The following is a 24,440-nucleotide window of genomic DNA, read 5'->3' on the forward strand; positions in this document are numbered from 1 at the left end:
ATAATTTCCGGAACTGTTATAAACAATTCATAAATGAACTAATACATTTTTGCAACTTCCTAACACAAATTCTGCGAAAGTTGTACCTATTTATATGCTTTTTGTTGCATTTACATAAAATTAGTTAAATTCCTCTATTGTTTTGAAGGATATTTTTTTCTCATCCATTAATGTAATTAATAGCGATGGACAAGCGTGGTCAAAATAATAAACTGAGACTACTATATTTTAAAGTAAATTATTACAGAAAAGTCATTTAAAAGATTATTATTACTTATTATTTATTAATTAGCAATTATTATAAATTACTAGTTGCACTCATTAAAATAATTATTACATATTTTTTTTATAACAAGCGTCTAGTAATAAAAAGGACAAACACGAAATTTCAGTTCAACATATTTTTATTTATTGATATGGAACACCAACACATTGTAAGACAGACATTCATTCTATAGTTAGCACACATTTCACAGAGGTGTGATGCTATGATACAACTGTTTTCTACTATTTACATTATAATGACTCTACATACAAGGATGAAATCAACACTGACTATGCAAAACAAAACAAACAGCAGCCTTAATGATTCCCTAATGTATGACTGCGATGATTCTCGCCCATTCTAATGACATACACGATGGCGTGCAAATTACAACTAAGGGATGAATTACTTGTCACTTGTGTTCAAATGGAATTTTAATTTTTAAGCTTAAGCAGCATATTTCATATTGCAGTTAGTCAGATGCTTTATTATTTTTGTACAAATCAATTCAAAAAAAGAGGAGAGATTTTTTAAAATTCTATTACAAAAAAAGCTGATGAGGAACACCTTATAACTTCCTATTAAATTTTTTGCTGAACATAATTTAAACTTATTTTTTCCAATTATTCTAATCGATTCTTCAAGGCAAATTGAAAATGATATAAAGAATGCGAAATTTAAAATTAAATATTCCGGCGAATTTCTAACTTCTTGTACTTCTAATACTTAAAACTTTCGAACCAGGAGACTACATTCGAAGTTAGATGTACTCAGGAATCTAAATTAGGAAACAATAAAAAAAAATTAATGAAAGGAGAGCTCTCCAGGCGATTATCTCTGAAAGTGACCACTATTTTCGTGAATAGAATATACACAAACATCGGTAATGAATTTCAGTATTCTGGAATTGTGATCAGCCATCTGAAAGTGGGTTCACTCATTAAAAAAGTATTAAAACTTCCTCAGCATATTAGGAAAAAAAAAAAAAAAAAATTAATTAATTTCCATTGAAATTAATTTTCTTCTTAATTCCTTTTACAGAGCTGTACGCAGGTATGATTGCTGGAATTTTACCCGAAATGAGCTTTGTATAAAACTTGAATTAGGAGATGTGTGATGCCAGAGCTTTTTGGGAAGAATCACCGCAGAAAATGAATTTCTGCAATTCAGGTTCAGACTGCTGTAATACACTTTAAAACATACAAAAATATTAATAATTTAATACATGCAAATAGCTGAAAGAAATGGTATGAAAAATACGAGCTTCGTTAAATGCTTTCGTGCACTAATTGCATCATAAATTTATGATGCCGAAACAATTATCGGTATTTGTCTTCTGCACCGGCTTTGACAAGAAAATGGATACGGCGAGTTATGCATTGGCGAGAAACAAAGATTACCTAGCTGCGCATGCGCCAGCAACAAACGGCTTGCTTATGGGCGACAAACAAATCTTAATGATCTAACTGGTTTTTCGTATTTGCTTGTGCCAATACAGCGGTTTTTAATTGTCAAATACTCATCATGCTTCCTATTTTCCGCTTTCGGCCAACGGGAAAAAGAAGCTACAGTTGATATTTCAGATATAATAAGCAGCCATTGCTGAACTGCGGTCACCAAAAATGAATATTCCAGTTTACTTAGTTTTTCTTTTATTAAACCGTTAACAAAACTGTATTAAATAATATAATAAATGGAATTTTCCGGGCCCAATTACCTAATTATCTCTTGCATTTGAAACAAGAAACTTAAAATACCTAATTCTCACTAATAAAAATGAGTGAAGACTAGCAATACCAAGCAAAAATGAGTACATGATGCAATTAAATTGCCAGTTATCTTAAAAATATATGCAGAATTCGAATACCAGAGCTAAATAATGTAAGCACAAAATAAGATTAGAAAGTGTAAAATTATCCTTTATATTGTCTTAACGCACTATTACTGCACCTTTACATGAATTTTCTATCAAGGATTTGGCTAGCTTTGAAATGTTTTGTACTAAGATATGTAATATTTAACATCAAGACAACATTCATAAATAAATATGATCACTAGACATGAAGTATCGTGCGCCATTTTCTTTTTTAAATAAAGCACGGATTGAAATGATAAAACCGGGAAAAAATATTCATACAATATTTACATAAGCACTATGCACATATATTAACAGCTCAATGACACATGACATTTTTATTTGCAGTTTGAACATATATTTCAATGTTCGTAACATGTTAATAACACCATGTTCATAATTACATTTATATAATTTTTTACATAAATAAATGAGAATACTTTTCTATATTTCAAGAATAATGCTTATTTGTAGCCATTATGATTCACATATATTTTGACAGATAATGAATGTAAAGTATGCACTATATTAATATAACTATAAATAATACGAGACAGTTTTATTTGCACATAACAATTCAGTGTTCGAAGTAGTTAATAACATCACGTTGATGATTGCTTTCATATAATGTTTTGATAGAATTAAATGATGATATATTCTTTTTTTTCACAAACAGTAATTATTCACTTGAATTATTATTTGTAACTACTATATAAGAAAACTTTTTCATATATAATGAATACAAAATATTCACTATATTGACATAAATAAGCACTATAATGTCTCTACAACAGATATTGTCTGCATATAGAGAATGCAATTTATTTTCTTAAAGATTAGTTTAAAGTAATACAACAACATTTTAAAATTTTGATATGATTTACTTTGCTATTGAATACACATTAAAGAGATTAGAAAATTTCTAAGATGATCAGTAATATTTGAGATTCATTTATTTAAAAAAATCAAGCCCTAGTTAAAGAAGAAAGCAAAAATTTTCTCATCATATACACAGTTTTATAAGAAACTGATTTTTTATGTAATTTAAAAATAAGTTTTTAGTCCAAAGGGATTTCAGTCCCGAAGGACTATTGCTTTCGTTTTGGCATTTTGCGTCGGACTCATAAACGTCGGTTCACTTTTCAAACTGTTGCCACAAAATGTTAGAGTCCTGCATCATATTTTAAGAAATTAAATAATGAAAAATCTGCATAAATGATTGTCTATTTCTCGCATTGTGATAAAACAATGGTACATAGAGCCATCGAATTTTGAATGACGAAATCCTACTGCGAATATGGGCATCTGAAATCCCAAATTTGGAATTTGTTTTATTATAGATTTTATATTTTGTAAAACTTTAACGAATTTTTGATTTACAAACTCAATGCTTTAAAAGCGAGAAATGGCAACGTTATATAGAAAAAAAATACTTTTATCTCCAGCTCGCGAGACTGTGTATATCGGAAATTCTAAAGATATGCTTAATTTAACATTATTTTGCGATATTGCTCTTGAACTGAATTTTATGGTTTAAGTGCAAAGAACATGATATTTAATAAATAAAGGTAACACTCAAAACGTTAAAAAAAACGCCCCTTTGGACGTAATTTAAAATCTGAAAAATTTCAGATTTTTTTTTTTTTTTTTTTTTTTTTTTTATTATTATTAAAAATACAGTGTCTCACAAAAGTGTTCGCACACTTTAAGAATTTGCAGAAAAAGCGCTGTAAAGCTGTAAAGCCAGAATTGAGTTCGAATACAAAGCCCAATATTTTTTCATATCATCTCCATGTGATTTTAAATAAAACCAAACTTTTAATTTTTAATACTGACTTATTTTCTTTTTCTAAAATTGAAAATGTAAGAAGACATAGATAAAAAACGCCACAAAAGTAATCGTACACTGGAACATTTTCGTAAAATTTCATAACAAAATTATCGTCTACCCCCCCCCCCCATTTTAGTGAGTTAAAAAAATTGTTTGGCTTTATTTTTTGCTTGCTTACTTCGTTATATTTTATTAAATGCTTAAAAATGTCTCGTAGTCATAAGGAAGCAACGAACAGCATTCGAAAATTGATCATTTTTTATCATCAGCATGGAAAAGCGATTTGAGATATCGCTAAATTAGTAAATTTATCCCATTCTACGACGCAGTATGTGATAAAATGAAAGAAGAAAATCGGATCCAAAATAAAGTAAGATGAGGTTGTCCGGCAAAGAGGATTCGACATGACTCAACGCGATCAGAGATTTATAGTTCGAAACTCTGTAAAAAATACACGTTGCAAAGATTTCTACAGAATTTACTGAAAAGTATTCTACTTCAATTTCACATAAAACTGTTCGACGAGTGCTAATATCAGCTGGATTACATAGACGCTCTGCTCGAAAGAGAGCTTAGGCTTTTCTTCTCAAAATTAATGGTAAATAAGCTCAAAGCGTATTGGAATGTCTTATTTGCAAAGATGAAAGTAAATTTAACACTTTTAGTTCCTGTAGACGGATAACTGTTTGGAGAAAAAAAATAGGAGTTTAATCCCAAGATCTTGGTTGATCTGTATGCCGAGATGTTTGAAAGCTGCAGGTATATAGATATTGTTAAAAATTTTTCATTCTAAAATATTAATTTTTATTAATGAACAAAGGAATATTTCACTGGAACTCGTAAGCGTGCGAACACTTTTGTTAGCCACTGTATATTCTAAATGAAATTTTAACATATAGTTTTTATTTTTTAATATACAAAATTAACATTTAATGAAAGAAAAAAAGTATAAAAGGAAATTTTGATATGAAATTTCTAAATTATAATTTTTTTTTCAAAAGAATGAAATTGTCAAACTTAGAATGAAGTGAAAGTATTATTTAATCATCCGTTACTTATTAATTAACATGCAAGTAATAATAATGCACTCAAATAAAATATTTTAAACCGAGATAAAATTCTTTTGGCATAACTAAGGAATTAAGTTACTCTTTATAATGCGTTGGATTAGAATTATAATTTATTCCACTTTTACTTCTCAATATTTTACGAAATGAAATTTTTCATACTATAAACTTTCTTCAACATCAAAAGAATTTTTCATTGGAATGAAATTATTGTCCTATATTATAAATATTATTATAAATTCTTACTTCATCATTTGTCATTCATCAATCAACACGTGAATAATAATAATAATAGTAATATTAATTAAAAAAACAGAGTAACAGATAACTTCCTAAAGAAATTACCTGCTAGTAAAAATGTCAATAGAATTTAAAAACATTCTAGTAAATACAATTAATAAATTATAACTATTTTCGAATTAAAACATCAGTATAATTATAATATAATATCAAATTAAATAAACTATAAATGATCTCGTTAACATTTAGAATGACATAAACTATAAATGAACTTGTTTTATATTCTTCATCTAATTGTTACCTTTTAATTATTTATATTATGATTATGTTGTGCATACAATGTATATTATGGAGAAAAACGTAAGGGTATCGATGGAAAAAATCATTCCTTTGAAAGAGGGGTGCAAGAAAAAAGTGAGAATCACTGACTTAAATTATTTTAAAGTTAATTACATGTTTCATTCCCAAGCATTTTGCATCATATAACGACAAATTTATTTATAGTATAAACATTATTCATCACAAATGTAGACTCATTAAATTACTACATTAAAAAGGAAAATTATTCGTACAAAGGAAAACAATTTCAAAAAAAAAAAAAAATGCTACGATATTAATTAATTAATTACCTATATAAAAATGACGTTTATCACAGATGTTCAAAAATAACATCGAACTTCCAGTTTCGTCACTGTGTCACTGAATAATCATAATTTAAAAACTTATACACCTCTAATTACAACGTCCTAGAAATCTTAAGTCCACTCGCTATATACACAAGAAAAAAAGGGGCACACTCTAGAGGATATTTGGGATTTTCAAGGAACAACTAACGATGTACAATACACGCAAGACGGCGACACATTATGGAGGACACAACCAAAAAGGTCAGGCAGCAGTAGGCGGCGATGAGAAAACCTTCAGTTCGATTTTTGACTTAGATAAAATGAACGACCTGCAAAGAGAAGGAAAAATTAATGAACGAACATAAGCACAAAAATTCAATCTGTTAACAAAATAACATATATATACATATATTATATATAGAGATAGAGTTACTATAGTTTATTTTCATGGTCACACACGGAGAAGGACGAGTCTAGGTCAGTGCTCCGCAACCATTTCTCACCTGCGACGCACAAAAAATCTTTCTGGAATTTCGTGGCACACCAAAAGCTAATGTATATGTATTGATTTATACACAAAATTTACAATAAATTTTTGTTTTTAATTTGAAAAATATACAATTATAAAACCATAACATATTTATTTATATGCAATCATAATAATTATCAATGTGATACCTGCGCTTGCTTCAATGAACACAAAAGTTTTATATTCAAATGCTGACACACTTACAATCACACACACAACCACACAACAGTGAAATATATAAAAACATTTAAAATAGACATTATTAAGGAAAAAAATTGTCATTGTGTATAAAATACATGATAAAAAATTGCAAAATGTCAAATACATGTATTTGATTGCGGCACACCTATATCCTACTCATGGCACACCGGTTGCGGAGCACTGGTCTAGGTTACCCAGCTAGAAAGGAGTCAAAAATATAATCTCTTACATATAAAATCAGGGTTCTCAACCAGGAGGAGAATTTCATAGTTTCTGGGAAGGAGAACGCGGTCAGCCTTTTATTTAACTGTTATATATTGAGTTTTACCTTATGAAACGAAAAAATACTTTATCCAATTTCGGTATTTATCAACATTTCCTATAATTTTTCTTGTTTAATTTCTAAAATACATTGCAAAATAACCTAAATTTAAATAAATGTACATTTTGTTTTTCCTGTTGTTTCGGGAAGGACCGGGGGGATGATTGCCTAGCAATGGTGAAAGGGGTGCATGGAGTAGAAAAGGTCCAGAATCACACATTCATTTAAGTGCGGAAAGCAGGCAATATGCATAATATCTAGGTAATCTACAAGCTCATCCGCTAAAGTGCGGACATTATGTACTCGTAACTTGCAGAATATCTAGATAATCTAGAGATCCATCCGCTAAAGTGTCGAAATCAGATAAATGCAGTTTATCTAGGTAATCTACAGATTAAGTGGGCCGATGCGTTATAGTGTGGAAATCAGCTAGTATGCACATTATCAAGGCAATCTATAGTTAGGTGAGCCGATTTGTTAAAGTGAGGAAATTAGGTAAGCACAGATTATCTACAGCAGCTCTTAACTGCATGCAGACCAGATGCAGAATTTGAAAGCAAACGATGAATCGAATGTCTTTGTAAGAAGAAAATAAATGTTTAAAATAAAGAGGGGACACTTTTTTTAAACTAAATTTTGAATTTTATTTATTAAATATTTATCAAAACGTACATAATATGTAATAATAATGATGGAAAAAATTCCAATTTACATTTATTTTCTGTCTGAAATCTGCTAGAAACTTAAGTTGGTTACACTTCGTAAGTCAAACCTATTGATAGCTAAATGCTAAATTTTCAGACTAGAATTTATTTCAAACAATTCTAATATGTTGAATTAACCATAAAATTCTTGACTTATAATAAAGAAATTACGAAGATTTTCAAAGTGAGAAAAAACTTGTGAATAAGTAGTGACAACTTATTATCTTCCTTTTATTTATTACATTTTCTTTGTCGCATACAGTAAAAATGCATATATTAGGTAAATAATTATAATCTTCTTACTGCAACTACTTTCAGCTACAACATCTCATAGCGTTTCAATTTTAATAAAATTTGTAACCTTGGAGAAAAATTATTAGAAACTGTCTTTAGTCACGAACTGTGAATGCTCATTTGTCACTCAGGTTCTTTTTACTTCCTTGTACGAAGTAAACAGGAAGTATTGTAATCGCGAAGAGTTTCAGGCAGCATATTTCAACGTAAATATCCATTCTGACCGCTGTCGCATGCAATTTAACGATGTTTTTGCGCGACATCTGTACGTAAAAACAGAATAAAAGACTCTTTTCCTGCAAAAAAAAAAAAAAAAAATATAACAGCTTTAAAATAATTCTAAAGAGAATTTTTCGTGCTGTCTGTACATACGTACGTATCTCGCATAACTCAAAAACGAGTAGTCTCAGAACGTTTAAATTTTATACGTAGGACTGCTATAACATGTAGATGTGCACCTCGTATTTTGGTTGCAATCGGCCGAACCAAACGTATATAAATATATTTTTATATATATCCACTCTGTTACCCAGCTCAGTGATCTCAGTTTCTTTACTCTTATATGTTTGTAAATTGTGCATTTTTTCTTTAAAAATGATTAAATTATGTTGTTCTTATCTTCCGGTTAAGGTTTTTATGCCTTTAGTGAATCTGTATGCAATATTTTTAGAATTATCAACAATTTTAAAGTTGTTTAAGTGCCGCTAAGCCTAATAATTTTTTCCATGGCGGCTATTGCTTGTTTACATTTCAAACACCACAATAGTAGATTTGTTGCCAATCTAGAGAAAGTAAGCTTCGCAATAACAAAGATAACGTCTTCTTTTATTATTGCAAATTAAATAAAGCTTAATCCATTCTGAAATTTATTCGAGGAAATAAGTGTTTAAGATTTACTACATGATTTTTAATACAGACATCTTGAGTTTTAATGTATTTTTGCCTTGTCGCGAAGTGAGAACTGAATTAATTGAATGAGAAATACTGAAACGTCTGTGAAAAACTGTTTCTTTTTGTTATTGTTGTTGTTCTTTGCTTAATTTCTTTTGTACATCGTTTCAGATTTATTATAGTATTTGAATAGAACATGTGCAAACGATTAGATAATTATTAAGATGATATAAATTTTGTGCATTCTGAGTTAAAAAAAATGAATGAAATGTGAGTGAACCTAGGGCCAGAGCGTCGCTGTGGTAAACAAATAATTTGTGAAGTGAATTTTAAAGAGTGCATTTATTCTACTGTGGTTTATGCGCTATCGACAAAGTAGATTTAATTCAATACAATAAGTTTAAATGAATTGTAAGAAAAAATGGGTATAATTTAATATTCCGTAGAAGGAAGTCATGTGGTGCACACATCAGATTCAGATGAGGAAAAAAAATGTTCACATATTCCCAAACAATGGGACGATTCTTAATGCAAAAATTCGTAACTGAGAGTTTTTATCTTTTGACAAGTACGAAAAAAAGGTTACGTCTGTACCTTCAAACCTTCGAATAAGATTTATATCACATAGTAAATTAAATATAGTGCAAACTCCCGTAACGAGCATAACTGATTCCCTAATCGTACTTGTTGCTTTTTGCTTATGCTTTAAAATTTGAAGAAAATGAGACACAACATTATCGTTAAATAAATTTGTAGCCACACATAGCTATTGCCTTATTAGGGTAATGCTTCTCAACTTACGATGCAACTGTTCCCCATGTTTCATCGTCTCCTTTACTTTACTGGAAGGTTGTTTCTTTGCTGAGGCATTTTAGGCTTGGAGGATGTACAGGAAAGTTGTCCATAATAAGAAAGGCACAAAATACCAAATTCATATCAGCAGATATTTTTCTACAGGCGCACAAAACACTTTAATGAACCAAACTGTAAAAGGATCTCGTGTCACTTCAAGCCTTGTTGCTGAAAGTCTACATGACATTAGCGTGCTTGTTTGGACTTTATACCTAGTTGAAGGTTTGTGGATTCTCCGAATGGTAAAGAAGGCAGCGGTTTAACTTTCAAATAGGCACTTGCATTTTCACAAAACAACAGCACGAAATGGTTTTTCATTAGCTTCTGGGCCATGAATGCCTTCTCTGCTGTAGTATGAATTCATTTCAACAAATTTTCCCAGAAGACACCCGTTTGATGACAAAAAAAAAAAAAAAAAAAAAAAAAACTGCTGCGCCAGATAACCCCTAGAATTCCCAAGGTTCTTGAATACACCGTTAAACTAATCGGATGCTTTTATGTCTGACTTGCTGTGGATGCTGGTTCTTTACTCAGACTTTTCGAATCACCTCCTGGCTCGCATTGAATGCTTCTTCTTTGTCCGTTGATGTCTCTGGCGCCTTCTTAAAGAGGTCGACAAAAATTTGTTTCTCCTTCTCAGAAATCATGTTTTGTTAATAGCATCGCTTTGCATCTGCTTCTCGTTGATCCATATGAGAAGCAATCTTTGAACATCGCCGAGAATACGTGGCCGTTACATAAAAATTCTTGAGATACCTTTGAAGCATCACTCTCCTTGATCTTTCGTTTGTTTTTGTGGATAGTTTGGTTTATATGATTACGGCAAAGCCTCGAGGGCTAGATGCCTAAGGGGAGGGATGTCTTCGTGAAGGACTTTCTAAGGGAAACTGTCACATTACACATGGGAAAAAACACGAAAACGCCCATGCAGCCAGCCCGTTCGTGGTATCCGAACCTCGGAGCAAACTACCAGTGTTCAGCGATTTTACCGCTCGCTCGCTGGTGGGCTCGTTTTTTAAGGAAAGGGCAAATCTTTGATGTAAACCGATTATTTGTGCATGCCTAGTCAGCCATTCTCACACCGATCTTACCATGACTTCTTGGGCATTGACAAACTTGTAAGCATGCTTAAACTTTGCACTAAAAAAATACACAGTTTTGTTTTTGAACACAACTTTCACAAACGACAGTAAGATGAGCGCTAAAGAGCAGTCTTCTTTTACATTTTCTTTCGTTCGCTATGCGAATCACTGGACATGAGAGTCAGTCAGATGCTACCAACAGTCAAACTTTGCTTGTTAAGAAATGCTCGTTAAGAAAATACCGAGAAAGAAATACTTAAAGAAATACCGAGAAACATTTTCAAAGCACACTTGTACCTACAAAGTTTTGGGTCTCTAGTCCATTACCGAGCTATAGTGGACTGCGAATCACTTTTTGACCTATATTGACACCTCGGATTACGAACTCCTCGCCTCAGGAAAATTTCAGTTCGCGAACAGATTAACTGAAAATTTTTTTATAAAATATGAAATAAATCAAAAAATAAATTTTAAATTACTTGTGGCAGTCTTATGTTCGGCAGCGCGCGCCGCTAGATGACGCCGCGTTGTTTTTGGAATAACCGCCAGCGCAATCAGCGAACTCACACCCATATTGTCCTTAGCTCGAGTTTAAGTGTTCCTGTAGAAGTTTCCTGTTGTGTTAATAAATAGTTGTGTTAATAAAGTTGTGTTTTAGTGAAGTGGAGTCATGTTTTTGACGATTATTCACCGAGCCATAACCTTCGCACCATATACTAAACATAAATTTTCAGAAGTCAAAATTTGGGCTTCGGGGGTTCCCATTTCGGGGGTGCAGGGCTACGTGTATTAAAAATTCGGTGGCCTGAATTCTGGGTGGAGTCGTTTTTTTCACCTGGGTACATTCTAGGTGCCGTCGTTAGGCCCGAGTTCACGGTGTCCCATTCTAGGCGACGTGGTTTTTTCACAATACGAGGAACATACATACAACCGTACAGATACTTCGTTATTTAATTTTTTTAATAATACATTGCGATAACAATTGGAAAAGTGATTCGGGCACAAAAGAGATCCGAACAAAATGTCAGTTTCGAGACTAATAGCAATTTGGGTACTAATAGTTCATTGGCCTGACGTCGTTTTTTCATAATACGAGGAACGTACATACTTACATACGTACAAATTCTTCATTATTTATTAATTTAATAATACATGGCGATAACAATTTGAAAAACGATTCGGATACAAAAGGATAGATACAAGAGATGCGGATAAAATGTGAGTTTGGAGACTAATATCAGCTTTGATACTACTAAAAATAAAAATGATCCTAATTCCCTGATTTGAAAAACTTGTGCAATATGGGGTAAAGTGCAATGTTTTCGGTATAGCAGTATCAGCCTGATAAGGCAAGCTACAGCATATGCATTTTTAGTGAGAATGCCATGTCTCACTTCAGAAACATTTTAAAACATGAGCAATAATAAATCACACTGGGCAACTTTTGGACGAAACTGAGGTCAAGTGAGTCTCAAGCAGAGTGGCGTTCAGACAGAGTCAAGATTTTAAAAAAATAAAAAGGAGGGGAAATTAAAAAAGAGAAACAAAAGATGCTTTATAAATGGAATTAGTTATCTAATGTTTTTATTATTTTTTATGTTTTTATGGTACACTAAAATTAAATTTTCTTTTATTTTACGAGTTGAATATTGCGCTTATCTTTTTACTGTTTTATATTTGAAATAAGCACTTACATATGGTTACAGTAATTGAAGTAAAAATTATTGTTGTAAAGTTGAAATAAGCAGTTTTCTGTGATACGGGAACGAATTAATCAATTTTACATTAATTTTTACGGGAGATTTGTTGCGGTTGACGAAAGGGTTTCGGGGAAAAATGAAGTTCGTAAACCGAAGTTTAGCTGTATACATTATTTTGTCTTTTGTAGTATACAAGCAAGTGAAAATTAACAAAGAATAACATCAAAAAAAGTTTCTATGCAACACTTTTTTTATTTAAAACGGATATGATAATAATTGCATAAAAATGGAAAAAATAGCATATATTTTAAAGGGAATAATAGTTTTCATGGATCCGAGAGCGGTCAAGATCGATGTTTTCGTTGAAATATGATATTTTATCATTCTTGTTTCATAACCTGGGATAATTTCAGAACTTTACATCCGATGCATTTATACATGTTGAAATTTTAAAATCATAAACGAAAAACGGAAAAAATAGAGCGATTTTCAAAAATGCGTCAAAACTTTCAGAAATTCATTTAAGTTTCGTTGAAAAGGTTTTCCCGTTCTATTCGATGGTGCAAACAATAAAATTCTGGTATGGTGAGTTTGTTCGTTAAACAAAGATACATGCAAAAAATAACTTAACTATAAATTTATAAAATCGGAATCGAATTTGGGGGGGGGGGATAAAGATCATTTCACCACACTGCTTTGTCATCGACCAACAGCGAGCGTATAAAATTTGAAGTCAACAGCTTTTCAGGATGTAGGATAACATTTCATGACAAAATTCCACTCACAGCGAAACACCAAGAGTGAAATAAATAAAAGCTTTTATAAGAAGAAAAGATTGGATCGCACCCGGCCACAGTAATTTCCTTGTGTTCAGTTAAAGTAATTTCATAAAAAATATAATTTTAATAATAATTTTTTTTCATTACACTCAATTGATGGTCTCCAGTCCAACGATTCTAGATTTTAAATGCAATAGAAATTACATAATGGAATTCAGATCACAGCATTTATATTTTCACTGTCAAAATATCTTAATAGTAGGTTTGTACGATTTACACATTGCAAAGCATTATACCACTGACACATTACAAACAAACCATATATCACATTACAAACCATATATCACTGACGATTCTAGAACAAGTCCTTTTCTTTTGCATGCCTAATGTTTAAAAGCAGTACATGTACAAAGAAGACAAGAGCATATTGAAAAATTCGCGCCCTTATCTTGTCGAACACCTGCATGTGCTGAATGACACTCAAGTTCGTTAACGGAATGGGAGAATTTGTGTGTGTTCTTCCCCCCCCCTCGTTTTTCTACTCCTGTTTGTTGACTGCAAAACGTAGTCCTTGATTAGAGCAGGGAAGCCAAAAACATTTTTCAAGAAAATTGGCGAAGATTTCTTCTGTCGCCGAGCTACCGTTATCATCCTGAATTTAAGCCGCATTAGAATTTTAAAACTTCAGGGGGAAATATTTGATGGGGACACCACATGACTTCCTCGTACGCCTTGTTAAGTTATACACGTTTTCTTTCTGCACTTCATTTAACGATTTTTCTTTAAATTTCATGACAGAGATACTTCAGGTTGAATCAATTCAGTTCTCACTTCGCGGCAAAGCCAAAATACATGAAAAAACTAGTAATTAATAATGTAAAATGCAGAAAAATCTAAAACACCAAATACAGTTTAAAAAATTATTTTTTACAACTAAAACTAGAGTTTCTATGCAGAAACAAGCAATTCGCCCAGCGGGCTGGAAAAAAAAAAAATTTGGTACACAAAACTGAAGGTTAACTTCTGGTCATAACGGGCAAATAACACACTGAAGTTGGTACATCAACTAACTTAATTCACTGTTTTACTAGTTTCAAATGTAGACAAACACGGCCGCCTCGTTAGGCTTAGTGAGACTTAAATTATTAATGATTAAAAGCAAAAAAAAAAAAAAAAAAAAAAACCTTAACCGTTTAACTAAAATCATAAAATCTTTAACCGGAAACATAAGAACATCATAATGCTAAATTGTATATGATGCACAATGGTAAACTGTGTACTTTTAAAACAAATAAATCAGCAACCGGGAATCGAACCGAGGACCTCTGGAATACGCGCCCAGGGTGCAGACCACCACACCACGAAGATAAGCTAGAAAGGCGGGAGAAATACCTTATATACCCCTTTTTAAAGCGCGCCTTCGCCGGGAATCGAACCGCTGACCCCTGGAATACGCGACCAGCGTGCAGACCACCACACCAAAAAGGCATGCCAAGAGGGCGGGAAAAATACCTTATACCGTAAAAATAAAAACCGACTCACCTAAGGCGCTAGCAGAGTGGCAATATATATATATTTATTTATAGACGTTGGTGCTGCCGATTGAAATGAAAAAGGAAGATGCACAACTACATGTTATAGCAGTTCTATAAAACTTCAACGTTCTACAGCCACTCGTTTTTGAGTTATGGGAGATACATACGTCCATACGTACGTACGTACAGACGTCATGAAAAAGTATCTTCTGAATCCATTTCAAATCCATTCTACGATCCGTTTTGGAAAAAAGAATCCTTTATTCTGTCCGTACATGCAGATGCCATATAAAAACATCTTACAAATGGATTCAAGAGCGGTCGAAATACGTATTTTCAGTCAAATAATGATACCGAAATGTTTTGCGATTACAAAAGTTCCTTTACGTACAAGGAAGTAAAAGTGAAAAAAAAAAAAAAATAGTTGTCGAATTTAAACCCAGTAGGAAGTTTAAAACGGAAAACTCAAAAATATGATAAAAATTATACTCCCTCTGTAACATAATAACAAAAGCAATTGATGAATTTAATTTTTCCGATAATAAAATTTGCGAAAGAAAATAAATATAGAAGTGAATTTAACATTATTGGAGCCATCGTTCTTTATTGCTTCTAGCATTAACTTGCTGAATTGACAGAAATGTATCATTCAATATTTGGGTAAAATATTATTAAAGGCTATGTTTGTTGCTTCTGTGGGACCTCTTCTGCTAAGAGGATATGTCTAAATTTCTCTCCAAAACCTTTGCATTTACGTCCTGATTTTTGTTTTTCAAAGAATCAATATTAGAATAAAATTCACCTTGACAATTATTTTCGAAAGCACGTTTCCAAATTCTTGATATGGTCATTTTGTTGAATTTAAACTGTTTTGCACCTTTCTGCAACTAGTCGTTTTTCTTTAGAATTGGACAATTGCAATTCCGTCTTTTTTTTTTTTTTTTTTTTTTTTTAAATCTTCCTTTTTAAAATGGGTTGGTATTCAAATGAAATTAAAAAAAAAAAAAAACTTATTTCGATCAGCGGATGAAATTATAAAAATAGTTATAATTCATAATAAGTAAATTAACCTAAAAACTGAAAGATGTATCAAAACATTGATTTTGATTGAAGGCTTCGCAATTTTGCATTAAAATATAACTTTCAGCTGCATTCGCCAATAATTTCTCGTTTAAATATTCATTTGCGACTATTATCATGGAACAGAGGGAGTGAACGGTAGAAAAAGAAAAGAAAAGAAACATTTTTACGATAACAATATAATAAATTAATGGTAGCTATGATAAACTATAAATCACTACCACAATATTATTTCTTTAAAAGAACCTACATTTCGATTAGAATACACAGTTATTTTAACATTACGATATTTGATGGATACTGAGCCGATATTTTGCGGTAATTCAAGCGGCTCGGTTACCTTGCGAAGCCGCAGGGGCACTCTAACATGAATGAGTCTTGATCGCCGTCCAACAGGGGCATCGGAGGAAAGAAGAAGGGGGACGAATAAAAGACCCGAATTTTGAAAGTTGAGACACATCCGCAGCAGATAAAGCTACTATGAGCTGAAACAAAAATAACAGTAGTAAGGTGAAATCATCTGTGTGTCATAAGGGTCAGAATACCTGCCGTGTACGTGTAGCTTAACGAAGAACCTGCATAAGACATGTTTCAAATAAAAAATGCAAAGGACAATAAAAGGAATAAAATGCAAATACAAATTGAACACAATGAATGAAAATAAAAATCAGGGGAATACTGTTGACCAATAAACTAGCCCTCGGAAAGGAAAATGTACAACAGAGGAAGGAGAAAATGATGAGAATATTTTTACAATTTTCAGAACCTCGCGCTTAAGAGCTATGGGGAAAATACGAGAAGAAGCACGGTATTTCATTGCCAAATATTGCTCTGAAACGATTTCCTTAAATTTTTATTAAAATTAATTTGCGGTATAGTTTAATTTATTTTCTCACTCGTATACTTGCTTACAGTTGTAAGTCAGATGTTACTATTTGTCAGAGTCAAAACAGATGTTCCTGTCTGTCAGCGGGAAAAATAAGCAACTCTGGGTCAGTCATTCGAAATTAACGGAAGTCATTCTAAGTAAGCTACATTAATCACCGTAACCGCAAGATCTTAAATTAACCTGTACTAAATTCCAGTTTTCGTAATGAACTAGCACAGTGCCGCGCGACACGATAAAAATTTACTGAGAAATTTAAGCAGTAATAAACCTCTCCTTCCTATGTCGCCAAATAAATCAGTTTTCAGATTTTCGTCTCTTTAAAGCTTTTTACAAGTATTTTTTTTTTACCTTAATACACTCTACAGCAGTGGTTCTCAACCTTTTTTGCCTCCATTGCACCGCTTTTATTATTGTTAGACAATTATCCTCCTCTCCTTTCCAAAACTCGAAAAATAAATATACATAAATTTAAATTCAGATTATTTTCAACGTCTTTTTTAATTAAAAATTATACTGCCGGGGGGGGGGAGAAAAGAAAAAAGAAAAAGGGGGATACAGTTCTATATCTCCCGTTCTACTGGGCCGACTGACGAAATTCAACTTGCGTTTTACATGTCTCGAAAGCGCGACTTAGGATATGTATTAAATTTATATATAACATATTCTAATACAGGTATTTTGACACATAATCGGACTTTTTCCTGAAACAACATACAATTTTTTTCCATACTTCAATTCTACGGCTCAAATTACGCCAAACTACTAAGTTTTGTAAAAATCGCAGGAGTAGTTTTTTAAAAATTAGCTGTCAAAATTTTAGATCCTTAATGTTAATTGAGTTTGATATATATTTATTAATCTCTCTTATTTAATTAAGCTTATTTGATTTTTCCTTTAACATTTCGAAATTCAGGTTCATTCCAAAAGAAATTCACCCATTTTTTTTAAGATTTATTTATAAAATTTGTATTTTAAAATAATTTTTATAAATTTTTCAAAAAACATTTCGAATTATAATCTATAAAACTTTTACCATCATCTTAAAGTAGACGTATTTCTAAGCATACCTGCAAAAAATTCGTTTTTTATTCAAAATTTCCGAAGATATACGTGAATTTATATATTGGCGCATTTTGAAATTTGGCATATTTGTTGAAAGCGATAAAACATCAGATGTGGTTTAGACACTTTGCTAAAATTATTTCGAATTAGAAACGATGTGACTTTTTTCCCTTTAGTACACAATGTAAAAAGGTAAGAACGAGGGGTGCCTTTCTTTCTGCTCCGGCATAATGAAAGGGAAGGAAAATTGGTTGCCATATATTAAGAAGTTCGCCATGTGAATTATTCCTGGCCAAACTGAAAGAAATTCGCCAAAATAAATTTTTTAATTTCTCCGTCAATTTCGCACCAAATTTTACAAAATTTAATACCTAGACATAATTTGAGTCGTAAAATTGAAATATGGAAAACAATTGTTATGTTATTTCAGAAAAAGTCCGATTTTGTGTCAAAATAAAATACCTATATTAGGACAACATAGTCTAAGTCGCGCTTTCCAGACATGAAAAACGCAAGTTGAATTTCGTCAATCGGCCCAGTAGAACGGGAGATATAGAACTGCCCCCCTTTTTTTGGCGCAATGTACAACAAAATTATATGCACACACATACACATACACACATATATATAGAGAGAGATATGTTGTATGATCTTAAATTCACTTAGTGCGAAATCGAGTTATTCTACTACTTGCGCAATTGCTGCATCGAGTTATTCTACTACTTGCGCAATTGCTGCAAAGTAAGTTAATAATAATTTATTTACTAAAGAAATATTGATTATATTGTCTCCTAAGATTAGTTTTAGTAGAATTATCTTAAAAGAGTGAATCTATAGTTAGTAAGTTCAATTTCGAAAATTGTTTTAAAGTAGCTTGAATGTAGATTGTTAAAAATGTTCAACGGGGACTTGAATTAAATCATGAATAACAAAATTTCAACTGTAAAAAGAAATAAATTAAAAGCAAGTAATTAAATTAAATACAAGTAATCATTGCCTTTGATCGGAAATTAGTTTACTTTTCAAGGGGAACAAACCAACTCCCGTTCAATGAACAATAATTAAGAAATAAATACGAAGGTGTTTCGTCCTTCACTCGAGTAATAAGGCGATGCCAAACCGGGAATTCAAGCTAGGCTAAACATTTCCGTGAATAGAAGAGATTAAGAACTAATGCAGAGTAACAAAGAACTCATTCCGATTAAGCATTTTAGGTAATTCAATTTTGAGTGAAAAGCAATTTTTGCAGTAAAATTGATATTGCTCGAGTAATTGTCCCCGGACACTCTCGTGTTTATGCATTTTAATTCAAAACTATTTGTAAAAATTAAACATTAGAAATTGGCATTATGAAATAGAATTCAAAGTAATTGAAATAAACATGTATACACAACACAGATACATATATATATATACATACATATGTAATATTTTGGCAGTCGGGCACATAATCAGAATCAGGACATTGTTGTGGCTGAGTGTAATCCAATGACGAAATAGATTAATTTAACTTTTTAACTCCATATATTTATTCAACGTAAATGACAGATCATTCAAGATAACATATGTGATAGTAATTTAGACTGAAATACGAATTAACTTTAAGTTTACTGCGGCATACTATTCAAACACAGTAAGACGGAGCGGCAGGAAAAGGTATTACAGCGGCAGGCGGAGAAAAGAAATCTGACGAAAAATGTCGCGAACTCTTCATTTATAGCAGCAGTTACGTAACATGCCCGAATGTTCTTGAAAATACTGTCTAGGGGGAAGATCCTAAAATTACGGAAAGTTAATTAGAGGTTACCTGCTCGCGTAGAGCAAAGCCATAGTAATTTTTATATTTTACATATATAGTACAGTCAAAAGTCGTTAATCCGGACTCGTCGGGACTTCGACGAGTCCGGATTATCGATTTTTTCCGGATTATAGATCATCAGTTTAAATCTGGTAAGATGGCATGCAGAAATCATAAAATTAAATTTATGAAATAAAGAACAATTATGATCTAAAGGGTATCAAAATTTACAAAAAAAAAGCTTAATATTTATTTGTTTACTTTATTAAACATTTCTTTCAACGCGCGCATGCGTAAAGCATACATTACGCATAGTCGAAATTAGGAAATTGCAACCAGAAAACTATTTGATGTGTACTCGTGATATTTATAATGAATTTGATTTAAATCATATAAAAGACAAAGTACATCGAGATGAAATACTACATTTAGTAATGAATTATAAGCCGAATAAAATATAAACAACTGCCCTGAACATATGGATAGTGCTGACAGATCAACTTCCAGTTCATTGCGCGCCGCGACGTTCCCCTCCCTCGCAGAGCATCGGAAATATATATCGGAAATTCTATTTGACATAATCGAAAGTTCAAAGCTTACTTCTATAAAATTGCTCTAACAGTCTGCAAAAAATAATAAGACTGATCCAATTAGAAGATTAAGGAACAACGCAATCTGCAACATTAACTGAATTACATAATTTTAGTTAGCTTATACCGTCCGTTATATATTAAACGCGCATGCGTAAACGTATTATGCGCATGCGCACACGCATATTCGTAGCCGTAAAGGTCTTACGTGCATCAGAAAGTTTGTAGCTTTGAGGTCCGGATTATAGATGATTGCGGATTATGGGTGTCCGAATTAACGACTTTTGACTGTATATGCGTTTTCTTCTTTTTTGTACTTTCCACTGGCAGTTTTAAAGAATCATTTATCTATCGTTTCAGGAAGGGGGGACTAAACATTTTGGACAAAACCAAGTTAAACCTCAGTTCGGTTAAACATTGCATATTTTTTTTTTCTTTTTTATAATTTAGCAATGCATTTGAGCATGGCTAGTTCCTAAAATATTCAGACAAATACAGCATTTCCTTGCGTATCCCCCCCCAGCTTTTTTACCGCACTAGGTTCTGAAAGTTCGCATAATTTTCCCAAGGGTTAGCTTATTCGGAAATGTATTTCCTTTGATTATTTTTTATTTTTAATCAGCGTATTCAATTTGCATTTGCATTTCATTTATTTTATTTTCCCTAGCATTTAATATTTCAAACGTATATTATGCAGATTCTTTGTTAAATTAATAGGACGTGGCAGGTATTCTAGCACTAAAGAAACTTTCCAAACATGTGAATTCACATTACTTCTATTATTTACATTCCAGCTCATTGTATCCTTTCCTATTACTGATGTGTTCGATCTTTCGAAAGCCAAGTCTTTTGTTCGACCCCTTCTCCTTCGTTCTTCTTATGTTCTTCTTGGGAACTGCGATCAAGACTCGTTCATATGAAATGCCCGAGGCTTTAAGGTAGCTACGCTGTAGCGAGACGTGTCCGCCTCAACTGCCGTCACGTAGCGTCTCAATATCCGTCAGATATTATAATGTAATAATATATTCTCACTGCAACTGTACCTTTCTTTTAAGAAATTATTATGACAGATAAGAAATAATGTGATAGTTAAGAATATGCTGATTATTAAGAAATAATACTGTGATAACTAAGAAATAATACTGTGATAATTAAGAAATACTACTGTGATAGTTGAGAAATATTGGTATAGTTACGAAATAATACTATGATAGATACTTTTAAAGAATAATCATGCAATAGTTAATTTATAGTGTTATATACGAGTCCTTTCCATTTGTTATGCCATTACTCTTACCGCGTTCATCGGCAATTAAATGACTCGCATAATTTCCTTCTCTCGATTTTTCGGACGATAATTAGTTAAAACCGGGGGAGTACGCAAGGATATAAGGTACGGTATTATTCTACGATTAAAATTATCAAACGTGGCCGTCAACAAAAGGTTTTTGAAAGATGTTTCCTGAAACCTCTTTAAAATTATTAAAAACTGGTTATTGCCCGCGAAGTGTTAAGACCGTAAACATGAAAATTTGAACGCGAGCCAAGCGCATAGTTGGTGGAAACTCGCTGAATAATAAAAGCAGCTTTTCGTCGTTTTATGCAGAAATCTTTGTGGAGTGATACTTGAAGGTAAAAAAAAAAAAGCTTTTACTCTCGAAAAGCACTCTTATAAATAAAACAGCCTGTAGCTTTTACAGTTTAGCTAATCAGGGTCTCTTGAAAAAGAGTTTTAGCTGTCTCGAGACACTGGATCTGCTCCCTGGTCAAGTGTCGCGCGAAGGGGAGAATTTGTTTTTCAACCAAACACAACAACAAAAAGTATTACGTTTTTGGAGCAGTTTGGTTGTGCCTTGCTAGAATCAAAATTCCAGAAGTGGTGTTCAGTAATACATCAAAGTTGGAAGATTTCGTTAGCGCAAATGCGGTGACAATTGTAAATAATGAATGTAAATTATGCGTGTAAATTGTTGATTTAAAATTTGTTGGAAGATTTGTTGGATTGTTGATTTAAAATTTAAATTGTTGATGCGTGTAAATTGTAAATTTATAGATGATAACATCATCTTGCATGGCTTGCAAATGCAAGGTGGTCCAAAAGCCGTGCATATCAAACTTTAAAAAAATGTCAAAATTCCTTAATAAAAGGTCTACCTATAAGAGCACTTCTTAAACATTTTTTCATTTATACCTTTTTACCATCGATTTTTTTCGATCGCATGTATTAAATATAATGCTATAAAAATAAATATTTTGTCATAAATAATTTATTTCTTTTGTAGAAAATACACAGAGTGGTCGTAAAAAACTTCCCGATATATCAACTCATTGCGGCCTAAAACAGCATGAAATTTTAGATATTATTCGAAGGTATGAGGTCGATATTGAGATGATTTAAATAAACAGAACTCTCACGGTTAAGGAAAGTGAAAATATTTCGAAATTTTTGAAAGGTAGCATGTTTCCTACACAAATTGATCAGCACATTGAAAGACCACAAATAACGTCAAAGTTTTCAGCGTGCCCACTTTAGCAGATGATAACGTACCACATGCGGGAGATTGTTGACAACGATGACGAACTTAACATCGCAGGATGTATCTATATAACTAATAATAACTTCACGTTTTAATGCATCTTTCAGTTCAGACAAATCTCGTGGATTCCATGTATACACCTTAGATTCAGATAACCCCAGAACCGGAAATCTATCAGAGTGAGGTCGGGAGATCGGGGTTTCCACGAAACTGCACAGTTACCGGTCTTGAAACGTTGTACAGGTTGTAAAATTCCAATAAATATTTCTATCCCTTTCTTCTCTTAGGCTCCTCTACAAGGGCCTTCTTTGCAAATGTTTGACGACGGCAATTTTCGTCATACATGCATGGTTCCAAGGCCATTTATGGCTTTCCAATACACTGATAGATTTGCGCAGGAAAAAAGGGGGCATTTGCCTTTCGAAAATTTCGAAATTATTTACTTGTTACCGTAATCGTGAGAACCCTATTGTTTCAAGTGACTACAATGTTGAGCGCATACCTTTAGTTAACAAGATCTGAAATTACATTTCGAATGGATGAGCGGATAGACCTCTAGGGTCCGCTATAAGGAATGTTCTTTCATGACCACCAAAGTAGTCGTTTCAAGACTGACTTCAAGCATACAAAAACTGTTGAAAGAAAATTCCATTTTATTGAGATGCACGTATTTGCTTCTTGCCGCACAACAAATTAAACCCTGGTGAAAGATTTGACACTGCTGAATGTAAAGCATCTTCCAACACTTTTCAGCATTGATCGGTATCTAGATATAGTACGTATTACAGCTGGAAACATCATTTTACGTATCTTGAGGTGCTGAATGGCAGAAAGACGTTTAATACCATTTCAGAAATTGTGGGAAATTCAATTCTCCCTCCGACTCAGAACTCAGTCTTTTTTTTTTTTTTTTTTTTTTTTAATGGAAATTGAAGTTTCATGTTTCACTCACTCGATAGCTCAACATACTCCATTTGGGTTTTGACGGCACATAATTAAATCTCATTTATATCAAACAATGTTAATTTCTTTACACGTTTCATTAATGTAATTTCTTAAAATTCATGAATCAGAATTAAATTTTCGCGACGCCAACATTTCGTTTTGGGACTATATTTGGGGAATGGTGACCCACCAGTTTAAAAAACGCTGGTTTTTAAAGTAACGAGTACACTCTCTTTGGACGCAAAGAGAGTCAAGTAACGGGAAAGGAGGTCAAAAAAAGTATATAATCGATGCGTTAACGGCAATGTATGAAAGCCTGCATTCTATAAAATACCTATTAAATACCAAAAACTGGCCGCCAACGTACGAAATGATTAATATTTTATACATTTCATTCAAATGATAAACCGGCAAAGCCTGAAAAGTTTTCCCGGTTTGTCATTTGAACGAAGGGCCAAGCTCTTCGTTACAAATATCCGTACATTTCCTACATTCATACATAATTCACGCATGCTTTCCTCCGATAATCCCATACAGTTTATACATTATTTTCTTTGACGTTAAAAGATAAATTTTGCTTCGTACAACTTCTATTTTTCTGCAAGTATTTTGAATAAAAGTTTTTTAACGGCTCTCTTTTCATTTTTTGGGGGAAAAATAATATTTGTATGTTAGAGGAATGTATGTCTTTTAAATAACCTTATCATGACCATCTTTTTCATACGTTGTCTAAACAGTATTTGTCATTCAACGAATGCCTGGGCCA

The 24,440-nt window shown here is 32.3% G+C and overlaps 1 protein-coding gene across 1 annotated transcript in view; it reads right to left on the minus strand.

Annotated features, from left to right (window-relative positions):
• Positions 1-386: 386 nt before the first annotated feature.
• LOC118188889 (noggin-2-like) overlaps positions 387-24,440 on the minus strand; it is a 37,573-nt gene continuing 13,519 nt past the window's right edge. Inside the window, exon 2 of the mRNA XM_035359410.2 lies at positions 387-6,213. The gene's annotated coding sequence lies outside the window, so the exon portion shown is untranslated. The remainder of the gene's footprint in view (positions 6,214-24,440) is intronic.

This window comes from Stegodyphus dumicola, chromosome 9 (genome assembly GCF_044657685.1).
Source record: "Stegodyphus dumicola isolate Sdum_Otavi_A_Nest chromosome 9, ASM4465768v1".
NCBI classification, from domain to species: domain Eukaryota; kingdom Metazoa; phylum Arthropoda; class Arachnida; order Araneae; family Eresidae; genus Stegodyphus; species Stegodyphus dumicola.